This window comes from Malus sylvestris, chromosome 5 (assembly GCF_916048215.2).
Source record: "Malus sylvestris chromosome 5, drMalSylv7.2, whole genome shotgun sequence".
NCBI classification, from domain to species: Eukaryota; Viridiplantae; Streptophyta; class Magnoliopsida; order Rosales; family Rosaceae; genus Malus; species Malus sylvestris.
The window spans coordinates 7,494,060-7,516,281 of NC_062264.1; the positions used below are offsets into that span (position 1 = coordinate 7,494,060).

At 34.4% G+C, this 22,222-nt stretch overlaps 1 pseudogene; it reads right to left on the bottom strand.

The window, feature by feature from the left end:
• Positions 1–6,314: 6,314 nt before the first annotated feature.
• LOC126622517 (uncharacterized) lies at positions 6,315–7,978 on the bottom strand (annotated as a pseudogene).
• Positions 7,979–22,222: the final 14,244 nt, after the last annotated feature.

Below are 22,222 nucleotides of genomic sequence, written 5' to 3' on the forward strand. Positions count from 1 at the left end.
ATTGCTCTAGTGATTTCGATGACATCGATAATTATTTAATCTTGCGTTTGCTGCATTATTTAAACTTCTATATTCATATTCATCTCTTTAGTGTTCATATGGTTATATTCAATCCCTGAAAATTAAAAATGAGTGTTATAAGATTGGAGAAATGTGGGGTGTAAAGAAAATGTGGGGTGTATGTACAAAATATAAGATGTATATTGAGAATGTGGGGTGTGGGGTGTGGGGTGTGGGGGTATTATGGGAAAGCAAGTGGGGTGTATTAAGATAATTTTTAAGTGAAAAAGCAAATGTGGGGTGTATTAAGTTTGTGGGGTTTATTCAACAATTTGTGGGATGTTAATATAATTAGCCTTTTATTTTTGTGGTGTTGTTTCCCAATAGTAGTCAAGATGACGAGAGATTTTTCAATGTGCCCGGAAGACGGGGTGGTACACCACATGTCTATATACAAGTGGTGAGATTCTTGTGTTAAAAAATTAATAATACAAAAAATAAAATTTCACACCATTTATATAATAACACGTGGTGTACCACTTGTATTACAGGCACAAGGAAAAATTTCTCCATGACGACACCCAAGCTCAAGAAATTGGATGGAGAGCTACATTTATTGTTGTATGTAAAAAATGTGAGGGAATTTTAATTTGGTAATTGAAAACATCTTTTTAAATATAATTATTGAGAACATAACCTTCTCAAGGTTTTGATCTAAAGGATCACTATTGGGTTCATCGTTTTCGGTGCAATGGGTGCTTTTATAGGACCAAAAAAGGTCTAAGTTTCAAACCTTATGAAACTGAACCAAGAATTAGACACTATTTATAAAACTTGACCAATAAGTAGGCATTATTTATGAAACTAGACCACTAACTAGACACTATTTATGAAACGAAACCAAGAATTAAGCACTACTTCTAAAACTAAACCAATAGGTGGAAACTATTTATGAAACTGGACCTATACACTATTTATGAAATTGGACCAAGAAATAGACACTATTTATGAAACAGGATCAAGAATTAGGCACTATTTATGAAAGTGGACCAATAACTCAGCACTATTTATGAAACCGGACTAAGAAAGAGACACTATTTATGAAACTTCAAGAATTACTTTATTTATGAAACTGGACCCAATAACTAGACACTATTTATGAAAGTAGACCAAGAACTGGGCACTATTTATGAAAGTAGACTAAGAACTGGACACTATTTATAAAACTGGGCCAATAAACAGTGTAGTACCGTTCAGTTTCATAAATAGTGTTTTGTTTTATAAACAGTGTCTATGATGGACTCATAGGTCCCAAGCGTCATGTTTATTTTTAAATTTTTTTATATTAAAAGTGTGTTATTTTCATTAAAATTTAAGTTCTTTTGTCATTTTTATTAAAATTTAAGAATTTTTCATTAATATTAAATTTTTTTATTAAATAAAATTATAACATGATTTTTTATTAACATAAATTTAATTCAAACCCTTTTCATGAAAGTTCTTTATATTTTATTCCTCTTTGGGAGAAATATATATATATATATAGAGGAAATCTTTAAGGAAAGGGATCCCCATTTTTTTATAAAAATGGGGATTAGTTGTGGGGTCTACATTACATCGAACTTTAACGATCCGAACCGTCTATTTTTCAAGTTGCACCTCATAGATCATCCTTACAAAATATTAGCCAAATCGGAAATGTTTAAGACATCTAATTGGGTTCAAAGAAATGAACGAATACTTTGTTATATAAGAAACAATGAAATTTTATCTTGATAATTAAATAGGCAAATGGTTTCGGATTAAATTGAATTTTTGCAAGAATGATCTATGAATTGAGACTTACAAAATAGACGGTTCGGATCGTTGAAGTTCGATGTGAAGTGAGCCCCACACCTAATCCCCATTTTAAAAAAAAAATGAGGATCCCTTTGTATAAAGGGCCTGTATATATATATATATATATATTATACAAGAAGCCCTATTAATCAGGAAACAACAAAACCGAATTATATCCGGATATCATTCCATTCTATATTCTCCGCACACCTATTGACTCACGCAACACAAAATACCAAACAAAACGAGTGGATGTGTATAATCAGTAGTGTTTAACAACAAAACGAGTAGACCATTTAGTCTAATGAACTGGCGTGGTCCCTTGGCAATTATTATAGTTTAGTACTACTCCTAATTTAAAACGTTTGGGAAATGAAAAGTCATCAAGCCTGGTCCCCAAATTTAGGTCGAAGCGGAGACATCCACCTACAACTTGGACTCTCGACGGATCTTAATTACAAACAAGTCAAGTTTTAACATATAAATATGTTACGGAATTGTTATTTACACTTTAAAATTTTCGTTTTGCACTTTAAAATTTTCGTTTTGCACTTATCTCATCTGGATTTTTTTTTAATATAGATAGTTTGAAGTGTAAAATAAGAATTTTATGTTGCCAATATTCACATCAGAGTGCCATGTCATCAAGAGTTTGTTGAAAGGTTGTTAGATTGATAGTGTTGGTTATTGTTGTTATGCTTGTTATATCTGTTAGCTTTGGAGCTAAGCTTCGTACTCTATATAACTGAGTGATGAATCATATTGTAATTAAGATTTCAAGTCTTTTGATAATAAAGATCATTTCCTTTCTTCTCTTTGGCTCCCTAGCTCTTCATCTTCTCAATTCTTCACTGCTCCTTAATTTTTCCAATGTAGTTAACATTTTAGAGTGACAATACCAATTCTCATGTGTTATTAGAGTAAATGAAAAAAACTTGAATTTAATTTTTGTACCTCTTCATAATTACAAAGAAAATTTTAGGCCTAATGTAGATTAAATCTTTTTATATACAACTATATTTTGGGGTGAGAGATAGACAAAAAATGGGCAACAGAACAAAACATAGCTAGCTTAACACCAGAACTTATTTTTAAAAACATACTAAGAGGGATGGATTAGTCTCCGGAAAGGAGGGTTTGGAAAACAAATAGGTTTTGTGAAAACAAAGTGGTTTTGGGAAAACGAAAAGTCTAGGGTTACAAGACGGTGCTAGATTTGGAGAGAGGTTTAACCAATGGATTCCGATGCTTGAGTCGTTATATTTGAAAAGAGTGAGTGTTTAGAATTGATGTGTAACAAAAACATACTACTAAATAGTGAAGATGAGATATTTATAGAAAATGACCGGTCATGAATGTAGAGTTTGTCCTACACATAGCGACTTTCAATCGATCAAAGTGAGCCATCCGAACGAAAAAAAATATCAAACAAAACGAGTGGATGTGTACAAGCAGTAGCATTTAACGACAAAACGAGTGGACCATTTCTATGAACCATCGTCGTCCCTTAGCAATTATTTAACAACCAAACGAGTGGACCGTTTAGTCTTAATGAAAGTGAAAAGTGGTTGTGGCTGATCCCCAAATCTAGGTCGTACTGGGACATCCGCCTACGACTTGGACCCTCGCCGACCCTAATTCCAAACCAATCAAGTTTTAACATATAAATATATTAGGGTAATGTTAAGGAGATCAAATTTTTTAAATTAAGTTTGCAAATCAAATAATGTAGTTATAAATGATTGAATTATTAATTAAGTATCAATTCATGTGCTTATTTCTTATTAATGACACATCATTTGATTTAAAAAATTTGTTTGAGATAAAGACCATAATAATTGTGTTTACGGGAATAGAAAAATAGGATAGACAAAAAATGGGCAACAAAACAAAACATAGCTAGCTTAACACCAGAACTTATCATGGGATATTTTGGATGCGGTTCCTAATTCTTAATATTCTTTGACAAAAACCTTAATGATATTCAAAGTTTGATCAAAGTCCCTTAACTTTGTACACCTTAGTATATTACAATTAATATTTATATTTTTATAGTTTTGACATTAATTGTTTGATATTTTATGAGATTTATAATCCTATAAATTTAAAATCCCTCATTATAATACTATTAGAAATGGTTACAATAAAAAAATTCAAATATTTTGATTGAATAAATGGATAAAAACTAAGTAAAAATAAGAAATAATAAATGACAAAAGAATGTATCCATAGTGTTAAAAAAATCGGTACATTTCACATAAAACAAAGTGGTACATTAATAAAGAACAATGTGTACATTATAAATAAATTAGGGTATAGATAAAAGATTAAAAAATTATGAGTACAAATGAATTTTTTAAAAATATAGGCACTAAAAGAAATTAATACATGGGTACAAAATAAAACTAAAAAGAAAATACTACAAATTTAAAAAAATGTTGCAAATTAAAAGTGGGTACAAACTAAAAATATAAATATATGATACAAAGTTTAGGCATAAAACATAAATATACCATATGTAATTTTTCTATCATTGATTAAATATACAATATCTACAGATTGGTACAAATACAAATAAAACTTTAAAAAATATGGGCACAAAAAGAAACTAATATATGGGTACAAATTAAAAATGTAAAAAAAATTGGTACAAATTAAAAATAGGTACAAACTAAAAATAAAAATATATCATAAAAAATTTAGCCATAAATATAAATGGGTAAATCTCTGTTTACTATCCTCATGTTTCATGGTTTTCAACATTTAGTACATCAAATTTTTTTTTGTCCCAGAGTCATACCTAAAGTGTAAACTTTGGGACAATCTCATACATCCGTTAGTCAAACTATTAAGTCTTCCATTGTGACGTGGCGCCCACATGGACAATGATTGGGCACCACGTGGGTCCACGTGGATTTTTTTTTTTTTTAGAGAAGGGGTTGAAAAAAGATTTCCCACCCAAATTTCTTTTCCCACAACCATGTACCTTACATTTTTTCCCACCAAAATTTTTTGAAAAAAAATATCATGAAAAAACCACAACTTTCTATTCCAAATCTGCAAATTCAATTCCAAACAAACTTTGAATTCTAAATCCGCAAATTCATCATTTAAACTACCAACAAAATTCAATTGTGAACAACTTTCAATTCACAACAAAGTTCAATATACACCCTCCAATTCACACAAAGTATCAAAAGACCACAACTTTTACAACTAATGGGTCAAGGTGTTCTTCCAAAAACACTAAAGATCTATCCAAAACACTAATGGGTCAACTTTAACAACTAATTGAACTCTGTCCAAAACACAAAAGATCTATCGGAAAGTTGTTTCCAAAAAAATTAAGGGCATATTCAACTATAACAAAATGAAACCTTACAGAACCTAAAGCGTTAAAGCAGCATCATGGAACATTCCTCCTCATTTTCTGACCTCTTGCAGTAAACTTTGAAGTGGTTTGAGAGGCTTGAGTTGGCTGAGATGAAGGTTGTGGAGCTTCCTGAGTGCATGGTTGCGATGACTGAGAGGGTTATGATGCCTTAGATGTTGAGGCCTAAGTAACTAACCCATATAACATTAGCACTGACATATACTACACTTCACAAATAACAATTCACTTAAGAAATGAAAAATCAACAAAAAATATCAAAAGTATACCTCATTTTTCTTGCTTTTTCCTCCTTTTCTAGCAGCTGGAGGAGGATGAGTGGTAGGGCATCTAGCCTTGTCGTGTCCCGAGGCCTTGCAAACACTACTCTTCACACTTTTTGCCCTCTCTCGCTTAACTTGAATTCATTTTCATCACCCTCCCTAAGTCTCCTCTTTTTTGGTCTCCCCGGTTGCCTTTTAAAAGTTGGAGGAATAATGCATTTGTTTTCAGATGGCTCCCAAAATTTCATACCTTGGACGGGTTGAATCAAGTTTTCGTAAGCTTCAAAGTACTTCTCCTTCTTGTACCAAGAGGAAACAAATTCCTCAGGCTGTCTCCTTGCATAATAGATGGCCTAGCAACCATGTATGCAAAGAAAGTCTGTCAAATCTCATCTTCTACATGAGCAAGTGCACCCATTTAAATCCACCACAAATATATTGCCTCTGCCTTCATCCACTTCAAATTTTTCTCCTCCAGACCATGTAGCTATAGTGTGTGAGCTTTTCAGTTTGTACTCCTCCAACTTCTTCTGGATTTTTGGGCAGATAACTCCTTTATCCTTCCTCATTCTATCTCTTCTCAACCATATCCTTTTCATCAATAAAACTCTTATAATTTCCAGCATGGTAATAATAGGCTTGTCCCTAGACCTTAGGATAAAAGAATTGAAGCTCTCACAGAGGTTGTTTAAGAGAATGTCGCATTAAGTGTGTGTCTCAAAGTGTGACCTACTCCAATGCAAGGCTGGTCTATTCTCCAACCATTTATAAGCTTCTTCATTCAGCCTATTCATCTCATCCAACCATAAGGCATCATTTAATCATTTCCCTCTAAACCCATAAGCCTTGTAGTTGGTGTATAAATGCCTAACATAGAACCGATGATTACAATTAGGCAGCACCTTCTCAAAAGTTGGTATTAAACCCTTTTGTTTGTCAGAAATGAAAGTCCAAGCACGCTGGTTCATAATTCCCAAGTCAGCAACTAGCAGTTCTAGAAACCAAACCCAACTGTCCTTGTTCTCGAGCTCTACTATAGCATATGCAATAACCCAAGTTTGGTTATTTGCATCCATTCCCACTGCAGACAGTAACTGGCCCTTGAACACTCCCTTCAAGTGAAAACCATCCAACCCTACAAGCTGCCTAGATCCATTCTTAAATCCATTTTTACAAGCCCCCAAACAAATATAAATCCTCTGAAATATCACATGAGCATCATCGTAGGGCAGCACCTTCATCTGAACTGTACTACCCGGGTTTGTCCTTCTAAGCTCATCACAGTACTCCCACAAATTTGTGTACTGATCCATGTTACTCCCCTCAAGGATTTTTAAACACTGTGCTCTCACTCTGTAGGTTTTCTTGAGGTGGATCTCAACCATTCTTTCCTCCTTGACTGTCTCCATAAATGTAGTGATAGGCATGCTTGGGTTGAGTCTGAACTTGTCCACATACCTTTTCACAAGCCATGCCACTTTGTAGTTAGGATTTTCCCTCCAAATCCTTGGACATTCATGTTTCCCAACATAGGTTTTCACTTGCATTGAATCTTCATTGTACATCCTAGAAGCATACAATCTTCATGGACAGTTTTTCTGACACCTTGCACTAATCTTCCATTTCTCATTCCTTTTTAGCTTAATAGAAGGTGCACCATGCTTAATGGAGTAAGTCCACACTACCTCTCTTAACTATACAGCATCTCTGAACTTCAATCCTTTTTCAAACTTTGAATCATCCATGTTGGCTTCTTCATTAAACTCAAGGTAGATGACCTTCTCATCACATTCTGAACCTGAATTGTCAACACTATGCAGGCCATCTGAGGAACTTCTTCTACATCCCTTGCATTAATAACGTCTTCTGGATGTTGGTTCCCAACCCCTTCACCCCTTTCAGCATCTCCAACGACACTTTCTACAGCCGTATCATCTACTGCACGACGATCATCATCTTTCAAATTGTAGTCACTATCCACAAACTCACTATCTGTAGTGTCATCCTCTGCATTTACTGCCACAAACAATGCATATTTGTTAAAAACCTAAACTTTGCAAAAATAATTGAATACTGAAATTAAAATTGTAAAATTAAATGTTTCAAAAATTTTACTTTCATTAGCTTCTACTTCGATTCCTTCATTAACTTCTTCAGCTTCGTGACCTTCTTCAGTCTCATTAACTTCTTCAGCTGCGTGACCTTCTTCATCACCTTCATTATCAACATTGAGACGACCATCTTTAGCCTTATCTCCACTTCCTTGTCCTCCCTCAGTTGCTTCAGCCTCATGTTCATCATCACCATTGTAGGCTATGTCATTCAAAAGCCATAGCTGTTTTTCTAAGTCATCCGCACCCCCTTTTGCTCTACCCTTCTTCAGCTTTGATCCACTTCCCTTTGTAATCGAAATCGCCACCCTCGATTCCTCAATATCTTCTACAATGACACCTTTTTTTAATATGGCACTCTCATCTAGATTCATCAAAAGCTTATGTTTCAAGGGAGCTTGCTTCGGACTTAGATGTTCTAGGTTTTATTTCCCTAACCCCTGGAACATACTTGCACATTTCAGCCACATCTTGGTCTTGTTCAATACGCCTTAATCCCTCATAATAAGACATCCCAAGAATCTTATCGTGATACAATATAAACCCATCATATCCTAACTCCTTAACCATTTCAGCAATCTCGAAAAAGGACATGAAGTCTTTGTATACGTAATCAAACCAAGCCTTAAACCCTCCCGTATATGCACTTTCAGACCACTTCCCACCATGGTTAATTTTAAGGCTAAATAATTCGGGCATGCCTGCAAAGTCAAGGAGAAAGGTGAAAACAACATAAAATCCTAGAGGCACATGGGGGAAAAGGTGAAAAAACTAGTACGACCATGAGGAAAAAAGGTGAAAACAAAACCATGGGGACCGTGAATACAGTTCCACTTTTTTTCCTGAAACCATAGAAAAAAAGGTGAAAACAAAACCATGGGGTCGACGATTGAAGACAAAACCACATGCACAACCCACTACAAAACACAATTCCAGAAACCATAGAAAAAAAATGGGATTGGAACTCACAGATCCCTAATCTCTAAAATTCAAAATTGAAAAATCGAATAACCTAAACCCATATTATCTACACTTCGAAAAATGTAGGTTACTTACAATAAAGTGGTGTTTCACCCACTTCGATCCTCCTTTTTTCCCACCCCATCGCCAACAATGGCTTCACGACAATCTTTCCCAAAAACTTGTGTGCAACATACAATGGCGTGCGAGGTGGAGCGACGGCGAGGTCAAGTGACGGGCCATTGGTAAGGTTTCAGACGGAGATGAAGGGTCGCTATTTTCTGGTGGAGTGAAAAGTGAAACCACTTTTCATTTTTTCATTTTTTCACCTTTTCTTGGGGAGATGGGGGGTCGTGAATTTTTAATTTTAATTTTTTTTTTTTACTGAAACCCCTTCTCTAAAAAAAAAAGACCCACATGGTGCCCAGTCATTGTCAACGTGGGTGCCACGCCACAGTTAACGGAAGACTTAACAGTTTGACAACTGATGTATGAAACTGTCCCAAAATTTACACTTTAGGTATGACTCTGGGACGAAAAAAACTTGATGTACTAAATGTTGAAAACCATGAAACATGAGGGTAGTAAACAAAGATTTACCCAATATAAATATACTAATTGTAACATTTTTAACACTAAAGGAATATATTTAAAATAAAAATATTTTATTATTCAAATAATTAATGATGTTATTAATATCCAAGGACCTTGATTAAAAAAATAAAAAATGAATAGGATTTTAATCAATGGAGTAGCAAATAAAAGGATGTGAACCTAATTTCTCCTATATTTTCTCTTCACATGCTAATTTTAGTTAAAAAGTGCCGCAATTAAGTTATTGTCTTAAAATTGTAACAGTTCGGTTAAAATTATAACAATTGAAAGGTTATAAACTGAAGTGAAACTAAGGTTCGAATATATCGACACTGCCATTTTGACAAGAAACAAACATTGAGTACACCCCTATTAATCAAATTGATTTTTTTCAACTTGCATTTTAATGTGAATTCTTGTATTCTTCAGCAAATACTTGGGATGGTATCCTGTTGAATATTTTAATAATATATTAATATATTCGAATGGAAGAAGTTGGGTACTTACCCAACAGTTGCTCTTCATCAGATTAAAGAATTGTGACTTTTCAAACTTTACTAAAAGACATGATCCATGTCTGAATAGTGCATAGTTTACTAACAGACACAACCTTTGGTAATTGATGCTTTGCATCAGATATGTAATTGATGCTTTGCATCAGACATGCGAATTGGCATATTTCTGTAATATTAATTCAGTTGTATCCTATGGCGAGAAGGCATATCCAAAACCAAAGGATATGTCTAACAGGTGCAATCTCCCCTATATAATGGTAAATTGGTAGAAGAGAAATATCATTCAGAAATTTGTTGTCTACATAATTTCTTTGCTCTCTTTTCTCTCTTCATCACATTCATACAATTTCTTTCTAGTTATTTCTAAGGGAATATAATTCGGCTTTGCTAATCGAATATTCCATACTTTGTTGTATCCTGGAAGTGATTTGCCAAGAACCCTTTAGCAAACTCATTCGAGTGGGGGCAAATAACACTTTAAGGAAACGATTCAAGTCGTACCTCAAAGTCATTATTCGGATTATTCTCCATAATTCTACATTTAATCTAACAATCTTAAAGTGTTATTTTCGTTATTAATAACAAATCTGATAACATGGCTTTGAAGATTATCAATCAAGATGTCTACAAGTTAGACAAATTTGATGGATCAAATTTCATCCGATGGAAGAACAAGATGCGTTTCATGCTTACTGTTTTAAATGTCATATATGTGTTGGACCCGAAATTGGAGCCTATTTGTGAACCAAGTGACAAAGACTCGAACAATATAGTTGCCGATCGAAAGAAGCGTGAAGAAGATGAATTGGTATGTCGAGGACACATCTTGGGCACATTATCTGATCGTTTATATGACCTGTATGCACACATTCAATCTCCAAAGGAAATTTGGGAAGCACTTGAACACAAGTACACAACGGAAAAAAGAGGTACCGATAAATTTTTAATGTTCAAATATTATGAATTCACTATGTTTGATAACAAACCAATCCTAGACCAAGTTCATGAATTATTGGTCTTGGTCTCAAAGCTTCGTGAACTTAAAATAGTTATTCCGGATCCTATGATAGTTGGAGCTATTATGGCAAAATTACCCCAAACATGGAATAACTATAGAAAGAAACTTCTACACATGGTGGAAGATATTAGTTTGGAGAATTTGCAAAAGGGTATTCAAATTGAAGAGGAAACTCGAAATCGTGATAAGAATTTTGCAAATCAAGATTTCTCTAAAGTTCACATTGTCGAAGGAAACAAATATAAAAAGAACTTCAAAGTCAAAATTGACAAAGGGAAGTTTAAGAAGACCAATTCCAACAACAATAAAAAGAATGCAAATGGTGTATGTTACCATTGTGGAAAGAAAGGCCATTACATTCGTGATTGTAGACACAGAAAAGCAAGTGAGGAATATGCCAATAAGACCAATAGCGCAAATATGGTGGAAAACTCTGGAATTGATAACATTGTTGCAATGGTATCAATGATGCATATTGGCATGATTACCGAACTGAATATGGCAGCGGTAATAAAATCCTCCGATTGGTGGCTTGACTCAGGGGCTACTATACATGTGTGCAATGACAAGGCACAATTCAAGACATATGAAGCATCAACGGACAATCAAGAAGTTTTAATGGGGAATCATAATTCCGCCAAAGTTCTAGGAAAGGGAACCGTTGAACTTCAATTTACTTTTGGGAAGAAATTGACGTTGCTTAATGTACTGCATGTTCCAGAAATTAGAAAGAATCTTGTGTCTGCAAATTTATTATGTAAGAACGGTATAAAGACTGTTCTAGAGTCCGACAAGTTAATAATGTCGAAAAATGGGATGTTTGTTGGGAAGGGATATTCTTGTGATGGGATGTTCAAACTAAGTATCAATAATAAAGTGAATTCTTCTGTTTATATTGTTGAATCTTCCTCTCATTTATGGCATTTACGTTTAGCACATATAAATTTTAGATCTTTAAAATACATGCGCACACTTGGTTTTATTACTTGCAATGATGATTATAATGATAAATGTGAAACATGTATTCAAGCAAAAATGACTAAGAAACCTTTTCCAACTACCGAAAGAAATACAAATTTATTAGACTTAATACATTCTGACATATGTGAATTTAATGGTGTTTTAACAAGAGGAGGAAAAAGATATTTTATCACATTTATAGATGATTGTTCTAAATTTACGTATGTTTATTTATTGTCTAATAAAGATGAAGCTTTTGAGTGCTTTAAGCGCTATAAGGCTGAAGTAGAAAACCAAAAGGGAAGGAAAATTAAATGCCTTCGTAGTGATAGAGGTGGTGAATATTTTTCACATGAATTTGATATTTTTTGTGAAGAGCATGGTGTTGTACATCAAAGAACTGCACCCTATACACCACAACAAAATGGTTTGGCAGAAAGAAAAAATAGAACACTCACTGAAATGATTAATTCTATGATGATTAATGCTAATACTCCAAAATATTTATGGGGTGAAGCATTGTTTACTGCATGCCATATACACAATAGAATTACATCTATGAAGACACATGTGTCACCATATGAAATTTGGAAAGGAAGAAAACGAAATTTGTCATATTTGAGAGTATGGGGTTGTGTAGCTTTTTATAAGGCACTCGATCCTAAGAGATCCAAGTTGGGTCCAAGAGGAATTAAAAGCATATTTGTAGGATATGTAGAAAATTCAAAGGCATATAGGTTACTTAATTTAGACTCGAACACAATAGTTGAGTCTAGAGATGTCGAATTTATAGAAAATAAATTCTATAATGACTACTCAGTGTCTGGAAAAGAGAATGATCAAACACATTTCTCTAATCCGTCTACTAGTCAATCTCAAGGTGAGAAAAGAAAACAGTCTGAAACTGTTAATGAACCAAGGAAAAGCCAAAGGGTAAGAAAAGAAAAGACCCTAGGCTCTGATTTTATTTCATCTCAATCTATTGTATTTTTAGTCGAAGGAAATAGAACAAAGGTTCTTAAGAAAATACCCATATTGTTGAATGTTGAGGATGATGAATTTGAATCATTAATATCTAATCAGACATGGGTTTTAGTAGACTTGCCCCAAGGATCAAAAGCAATAGGTTGTAAGTGGGTATTTAGAAGAAAATACAATACAAACGGGTCTATTCAGACATTAAAGCCAGGCTAGTTGCCAAAGGTTTTAAGCAGAAAAAAGGAATAGACTATTTCGATACATATGCACCAGTAGCTAGGCTCACATCAATTAGAATATTGTTTGCATTAGCATCTTTATATAATTTGCATGTGCATCAAATGGATGTGAAAACAGCATTTTTAAATGGTGATTTAGATGAAGAAGTCTATATGGAATAACCAGAAGGGTTTGTTCTCCCTGGGAATGAAAATAAGGTTTGTAAATTAGTAAAGTCATTATATGGATTGAAGCAAGCACCAAAACAATGGCATGAAAAGTTTGATTTTGTCATTTTATCATATGGATTTAGACATAACAGTGCTGATAAATGCATATACTCTAAATTCACAAATGATTATGGTGTTGTTATATGTTTATATGTCGACGACTTGCTAATTTTTGGTACAAACATGAAAGGTGTATCTGAAACTAAAGAGTATCTAAATTCAAAATTCAAGATGAAGGATTTGAATGAAGTAGATACTATCTTGGGAATTAAAGTAAAGAAGCATAGTGGAGGTTACGCTTTGTGTCAGTCACATCATATAGAAAAATTGCTTCTTAAGTTTAAGCATTTACAAATAAAAGAAGTAAATACCCCTTATGACCATAGTGAAACTTTGCTTAATGATTCTGGTAGGTCTGTTGCACAGCTTGAGTATGCTAGTGTAATCGGAAGTTTAATGTATGTCATGCATTGTACCAGGCCATATATCGCATTTGCAGTAAGCAAACTTTCTAGATACACTAGTCATCCAGGTACTGCTCATTGGAAAGCAATAAATAGAATTTTTTGTTATCTTAAAAGAACTATTAACCTGAGTTTAACTTACTCTGAGTTTCCAGCAGTACTTGAAGGATATTCAGATGCAAGTTGGATAACAAGTGCTAATGATAATAAGTCTACATCAGGGTGGATTTTTACAATTGCCGGAGGAGCAATTTCTTAGGCTTCGAAGAAGCAAACATGTATAGCACATTCAACTATGGAATCTGAATTTATAGCATTAGCAGCAGCAGGTAAAGAAGCGGAATGGATTAGAAATTTGTTATTGGAAATAGAGTTGTGGCCACAACCAATGCCATCTATTTCTTTATACTGTGATAGTGAGACTACTTTGTCTAGAGCATACAATAAGGTATACAATGGAAAATCTAGACATATTAGCTTGAGACATGAATATGTCAAGCAATTAATAACTGATGGAGTTATTAATATTGTTTATGTTAAATCAAGTAATAACTTGGCGGATCCGTTAACGAAAGCACTTTCAAAAGCTTTGGTAGTTAGTACATCTAGTGGAATGGGGCTAAAACCCTTTACTGAAAATTAGCCACCAATAATGGTAACCCGACTTTGTCTAGAACATCACTAGTTTAAAAGTTTAATGGGTAATAACAAGTTATTGTTAAGTGGTTGTGAAAGCACTAAAAATTATTATATAGCTCATTCTAGGATGATCAGTGCAAGACTGCTACGTTTAGGAGGATGAGTTTTATCTCTTAATGAGGTTATTTGTGGTTATGTCTATAGTAGCAGGGACATGGGAAGGAACCTCACCTATATGAACATAAGAAGTGGTGCCGCTTCTACCAAGAGTTGGGTTTTCTCTTGTAAATGTTTATGAAATCAGGATGAAGCACAAGGCCATAATAGTGCTTAATTGGATCAGAAATTTCTTTAAGGAAATAAGACATAGTCATGTGTGTAGTGATTCCGGTTTTAACATAAGAATAGGTGGTTTAAACTTAGGTCACCATCGCATTCGTTATAACTTTGAATTACTTACACTAATTAAAGGTTTAATTCGAAAGACACATTTATTGTATGTATGATTATATCGGTATGCTTGTGATAATTATAAAGAGAGAATTGTTGTAATATCATTTTCTATATATTCTTAAAATAGGGAAGGATTGTTGAATATTTTAATAATATATTAATATATTCGAATGGAAGAAGTTGGGTACTTACCCAACAGTTGCTCTTCATCAGATTAAAGAATTGTGACTTTTCAAACTTTACTAAAAGACATGATCCATGTCTGACTAATGCATAGTTTACTAACAGACACAACCTTTGGTAATTGATGCTTTGCATCAGATATGTAATTGATGCTTTGCATCAGACATGCGAATTGGCATATTTCTGTAATATTAATTCAGTTGTATCCTATGGCGAGAAGGCATATCCAAAACCAAAGGATATGTCTAACAAGTGCAATCTCCCCTATATAATGGTAAATTGGTAGAAGAGAAATATCATTCAGAAATTTGTTGTCTACATAATTTCTTTGCTCTCTTTTCTCTCTTCTTCACATTCATACAATTTCTTTCTAGTTATTTCTAAGGGAATATAATTCGGTTTTGCTAATCGAATATTCCATACTTTGTTGTATCCTGGAAGTGATTTGCCAAGAACCCTTTAGCAAACTCATTCGAGTGGGGGCAAATAACACTTTAAGGAAACGATTCAAGTCGTACCTCAAAGTCATTATTCGGATTATTCTCCATAATTCTACATTTAATCTAACATATCCCATTTTGGGTGATTATATTTTACTATTTCTAAGGTTCTAAAGGACGTTAGGTGCTAGACTCTAGGTGCTAAGTGCTAGTCTGGCAGCGGGGTTGGGGCTTAGCGCCCAGGCGGTTAGGCGGAAGCCTAGGCGGACTAGACGGATTAAAATAAATTTATTATATATTGTATAAATAAGCACCTATTATAATTAAAAACACACATAATTATATTGGAATACATAAATTGTAAAATAAAATGACAAATAAATTATAAAGAATTAGAACATATTGAAAACATGGGAAACAAACATATAATGAGTGTTCATCTAAGTATTTAACAAGTCTCTTACATTTTATTTTTGTCTAAATGAGAGTCACGACCTAGGTGGGTGTCTAAGCGGGTTTAGTTAAAGGCCTAAGCGGGTCTAGGCGCACTTTATTAGGGACTAATTGAAATGATGACCAACCATCTAACGCCTAGGCGACTCCAGGCAAATATTTTTAGAACAATGACTATTTCTTTAATATAGGCAGGACCTACTAATATAATGGTCGGCCCTACCTTTGTTTGATAGGTTGTGCAATGTGGTTCCCTACTATTTTTCATATCATAGGAAAAAATTTCACGTACTTATCTTATAGTAAGTGTGCATGAAGTAAAAATGAAAGAGGAAGCAAGCAATGAAAATGTATAAAGGTAATATTAGGGAAACTAAATTTGTATACTAAAATTTGAAAACTAAAGGACGTAGAAGTTGATGATTGGTTTATTATTTACACGTTGATTAATGTGCTCATTTTTATTGATGACACATCATTTAGTTTGCAAATTTAGTCTCCTTAGCATTACTTAACATTATAATAAGCAGGTGCTTGAAGTAAAAGTGGTATTAATGGAAATCACTTCCACATGTATGCAAGCATGCATGCCCATTTTTACCCCCAAAAAATAAAAAATAGGGACTAGTTGTGGGGTTCAATCTACGTTGAATTGGGTTCATTCTACATCAAAATTTAACGATTTAAATCGTCTATTTTTCAAGTTACACTTCATAGATCATCCTTACAGAATATTAGCCAAATTAGAAATGTAGAATATTAGCCAAATTAGAAATGTTTGATGCATTTAGTTGAGTTCAAAGAAATTGACGAACACTATGTACTACGAAACATTAAAATTTATTCATGACAATCAAATGGGTATAGAGTTTCAGATTGAAATAATTTTTTGGAAAATAATTTGTAAATGGCGACTTATAAAATAAATCAAATCGTTTGCATTGGTTGTGGAATCAGCTCACAAATAGTTCTCACTAGCTAGGTTGCCCGTGCGTTGCTGCGGTGCTACATTGTTGTATACCATTTTTTCGCAGAATGGGCAGAGTATGCATCTATTTTGTTCACATAACGAAAAATCTTCCGGAAGAATGAAGCACATAAATACGTATTAGGTTTTTAAATTGGCTTTATTCTTTACATTTATATTTTAATGCAGCAGGAAAGAAATTGTAATAGATTGTAAAATTAAGAGGTTGCCGAGAGAAGTAAACATTGTTTTGTAGCGATCAATACGGCTGGATATGTAACGGCTGAATAAATAGTGAGGGAGGAAAAATGATGTGATACGTACCATAGTTGGAATTTCATCGGTTGAGAACGGATTAGAGTAGTGGTCCATGCATAGGTATTTTGTAGAGGTGCTTAGGTCAAACTGTCAACAATCAATTGTTTCATTAGTAAATGTGGATTGGATGATTTGGGTTCAAAATGATAAGAATAGTGTTGCTGATAATGATAAAAGAGTGATTGGTGTATGGGACCTTCAGTGTTTTGATTGAAAAGAATGTCATGAATTTATCCATTGGGCAACTGCCAAGGCATCCACGATTTTTCATTGAAAAAATCACGCAATTTAAAGGTACCAGTCTAAAGATGTTTTGCAAGCAATGAAAACCTGACCAAGTTGATGCTTATCACAAACTCAAATCAAATGAATGTCAAATAATGAAGCAAAACAGTTAAAACGTTCAGGGTTTAATAGGTTTAAAAAATGCATGCTAAACATAATTATGAAGAAGAAAATGCTGTGAAAAAAATGAGAAAATAGGTAAAAACGAAGGAGAAGCAGAAAAAATAAAGAGCTGAATACGTTTGTTTTCCACCTGAGGTTTTTGGGTTGATGAAAATTTTTGTGTAGAGAACAATGGCATCAATTTAATTTTTCCTGTGTTTTAAGATGAATCCCATCTCAAAAAATAAGAGTAAATCTGTATCAATACCATGATGATAAAAATGGATAAGTTGTATGCATAGATGGTTACATAGTTGTGAGTTGACCTGGTTCATGAAGAAAAATAAGAAATGCTTAAACACTGAGAAAAAAGAAGTTTTTTTTTATCCTGTATGTGAGCATGTCAATATCTATTGAATAAAGGTTTTCTAGAAATGCAAAAGGAAAACAAAATTGAGAAAGAAATTAGAACTAAAGATTGATCAATGTTATACCTTGAACATGGCCAATAGATGCAATTCTTTCAGATTGATTCCAACTTGGCTGCAGGAAAGTGAAACAGATTCAAATTGTAAACATTTTGCACCAATGATTGGATATGGAGAGACACAAATACTGTTTCCAATGAATAACAATGAGTGTAAATATAATCATTTCACATATGATAAGGTAGGCAAAAGATGATGGTGATTAATACAAAATTGTAACTGTTAGTGGTTAAGATTGAGATAGAGAGGTAAAACATATTGATGCTAAATTTGCTTCTAAAGGTTGGTAACAATCACAGAACAATGCTGGATATGATTATAGCCCATGACGAAATTACTTTTGTAATTATTTATTGCCTAACATTGGATACATGCTGTAGTTCAAGGTTTTATATGTTTTTACCACCAATTGAGTTTGGTTCCAATGTGCACAAAATGAAAATAATATGTTGGGGTTAACACTATAGACTTTAAGATCAAACTGGTTAAAATAGTTTAAAACAAAAGATATCGCTTGAGAATAGATCGGGTGATCAAATTTATCCAATGAAAGATTACAAACTGAGGACAATGGGTTGAACAAAAGCAAAAGAGAAGCAGATAAAAAAGGAAAAAAAATAGAAAAAAAAGGGAGGCGGCAACGAAAGTAACAGAAATTTAACAACGCAAAATATTTGATACATTGAAAACTAAATGGCTAAACGGATTATGTACCTTCAATAAACATCGGTGATTCTTGAAAGTGAAGAAGAACAAAATCAGATAGCAATATGAATCATCTGATTATGAAGACAAAATCTGCAGCATGGCAAAATGATAATTTAAATGTAAAATTTATCTGTAAATCAAAAATCGAAAAAACAACACTAAATGAAAAGAGAGGCACATCAAGAAAAGAGGCCTTACCACAGCCTAGTTGAACTCTAATTCAAAACGACTACAGGTGGGAAACTATACTTAACACCATGCTGAGAAGATGTAGAAATGGCATGATAAAATATCAACAGCGTCGAAAACAAAGAGCTCGCAAAAGGGTTATAAACAAAATGTTTTAAGTTGTAGAATGCACATACAAAAGGCTAAAAGTTGTTTATTTACATACACACAAAATATTACAGACATGTGTTCAATTTTAGCACTTGGAACCACCTTTCAAGCGCAATCAGCATTCGGATACAAAAAATTGTCAAGTGCTGGTCTAAGAAATAGGGAAAAAAAATATTACGAAGTTCAGATTAGAGAGATATTTACATGGCAAACAAATAGGATAAATATTGTTTCATACACTTTTAACAAAAAAGCATCAACATTTTTTAGCGTTGGGGTCAACTTCTGCTACTGCATTGTCCATTTTTTGAAAAACCAACCTAGAGAAACAAAAGAAATTAAAACGGTAAGTTGGCTATTAAATATACGGTGGAATAAATTTTGTAAAAAAAAAAAAATTAACAACGAATGAGATGTTGGGTCTAGTGCACTGATGCAAGTATAATAAAGCCCCAATTGCACTTAGGTAAGGAACTTCAAGTTCCAAAATCTCTTCATCATCCTCCTTTGGACGGAAGGGACCTGTTTAGCATCTAGAGTCCGAACGACCATGGGTGTACTCGAAGGCTTCGCTTTATCCTCATTAAAACGACTCAACACCCTTTAGGTGTAGTTCGATTGATGTACTAGAATTCCATCTGAACAATGATTGATCTCCAAGCCGAGACAGTATCAAGTTTTCCCAAGATCCTTCATCTCAAATTTCGATTTCCAATGTGTAGCAATTTCCTCAAGCTCTGCGGGAGTCTCGATGAGGTTCATGTCATCGACATTTTGCAAATCCAAAATGTGACTTCTTTATGAACACGCATGGGCATAATTCGTTGTTCACATAACCCTGACTTGTCAAATATTCACTTAGATGGTTATACCACATCCGGTTGGATTGTTTCAATCCATAGAGTGACCTTCTCAACCTAATTGAGAGAGTGTTCTGTGGTCTCTAACCATTTGAACCAGTCAATGAAAGTCTTTATGGAACTTTCATGTATATTTCCGTATCTAGATCTCCATAAGCTGCATATTCAGTTTTTCAGAAACTACCCAACTGATAAGGTAACAAAACGTTATAACGTCCATTATGGGGGAATACATCTCCCCGTAATCAATCCTAGGGCACTAAGAGAAGCTTTGCGGTATGACGCGTGCTTTGTATCGCACTATTTCATTTTTCTCATTACGCTTCCTCATGAAAACTCACATGTAGCAAACGAGCTTCACGCATGGTGATGTAGAAACGATAAGTCCAAACACTTTACGTTTTGATAGCGAATCCAGTTCTACTTGGATTGCTTGTTTCCAATTTAACCAATTGGTTCTATGTCAGCGTTCATCGATGAAACGTGGTTCAATATTATCGCTAAACATGATCAACGATCATCTCATTCCTATTCCAAACCTCATCCAATACTGCGTAGTGAACCGAAATCTCACGATTCTCGAGAGCCCAGCATGTTTCATTTGAAGCATCACCGTAATCTAGAATAACCTTATGCGTTGGAATGGATGAGTAAGTGATGGTCGGATTCAAACTAGGGTCACTAGTTGGTGCCATTTTCCTCTTCCGGGGTTGTGAATCCTTTGAACCAAGGGGTCTGCCACACTTCAGGTTCGAAGTAAATGATTGGCTAGCCGCCAATGTACTGTGTCGCGTGGAAGGTGTGGCCTACCCACCTTCAGGGACGGTTCGGCCTTCCAAGGTAGGTTGTGGACGTACGCGGGGTACATCTATCCTTGTAGGTGCGTTTACAGCGAGTATATGTGATCTTGTCACCTTTGCGGTAAAGAGATCTCCTATCAAGGGTTCTAAGTAGCGAATAATTGATGGAAAATCATAACCGACATTGATTCCTATTTTTCTCCGAGGGCCCATTTTAGTACATAGTGGCGACGTTATTGGCATATAAATGGAGCACCCAAACACCAGAAATGCAAGACATCAGGCTCGTATCTAATGACCAACTATAACGGTGAATGTGGTTGGGTAGCAGTGAGCCTTAGGCAGATTAACATAACTGCGTGCAATACTACATCGCCCCAGGCAGATACTGGCAATTTGGTTCTCATAACCAAAGTTCGAGCTATCAATTTAAGGCGCTTTATGAAAGCATCAACTAGGTCATTTTGGGTGTGAACATGGGGTATAGGATGTTCCACATCAATCCCAACTAACATGCAATAATCATCCACATCAATCCCAACTAACATGCAATAATCGTCAAAAGTCTGTGACGTAAACTCTCCAGCATTATCCTGTCGAATCGACTTAATTGGATAATCATGGTGGTGAGCCCTTAGCTTAATGATTTAAGCGAGGAGTTTAGCAAACGTAGTGTTGTGAGTGGACAACGGGCAAACATGTGACCATCATGTTGATGCATCAACCAACACCATAAAGTATTTAAATGGTCTGCATGTTGATTGGATAGGTCCACAAATGTCCCTTTGAATCCTCTGAAGAAACTTAGAGTGGTCGTGACTGATCTTTGTATATGAGGGTTGATGTGGATACAAATTACTTCCTCCTTGTTCTTGGATAAAATTGCACCTACAAAATAAATGACACCTTAGGTCAAGGCCAAGAGCCTCACTCGCCCATGATGAATTTGGGGGGGGGGGCTTTGTACGAAGAACCTCCAATGCCAAAGTTAGAATTTTGAGTGAAGAATTTAGCAAGAGAATTGGAATTGAGTTTTGGAAAGAATACGGTAGTATTTATAAGGGTGTGGCCGACCCCTTTAGGAGAAGGATGACCGGCCACTTGGTTGGTATTTTGGGTGAGGTTCATGATTTGTAGCTAATTAGGAATAATTGAATAATAAATCAATTAATTAGCTAATTAATATAATTAAAAAGGAATGATTTGGGGGCTATCTTGTGGAGAAGATTTGATGAGGATGGATGAAATAGGTTTAAAAATAAATACTTATTTGGGCATTTTTTTACTTGATTGAAGGATGATTGTCCACTACTCAAGCATAGGAATTCCGATGTGCCTCAAGGGTAATTTTGTCCTTTTCACCCAAAAATCCACATATTGCCTCTTGATTATTTTTGGCTCCACAAATGCCCCCACACCTGTTGGCTGCTCGTAGGAAAGGGTAGCACGTGTAGAGATCTTCTTGCTTTAGGAAACGTAGGATTGTTTCTTATTTTGATGTTAATTCCCTCTTTAATAGGAAAGTAGATCCTTCTAGGAAAGGGAAATAAATTTCTCTCAAAGCCTATTTAAGTCCACCTTAAGTGGGTTATTAAATCAACTTTGGAGAGTGATTTATTCAACCCTACAAGAGAGATAGAGCTTA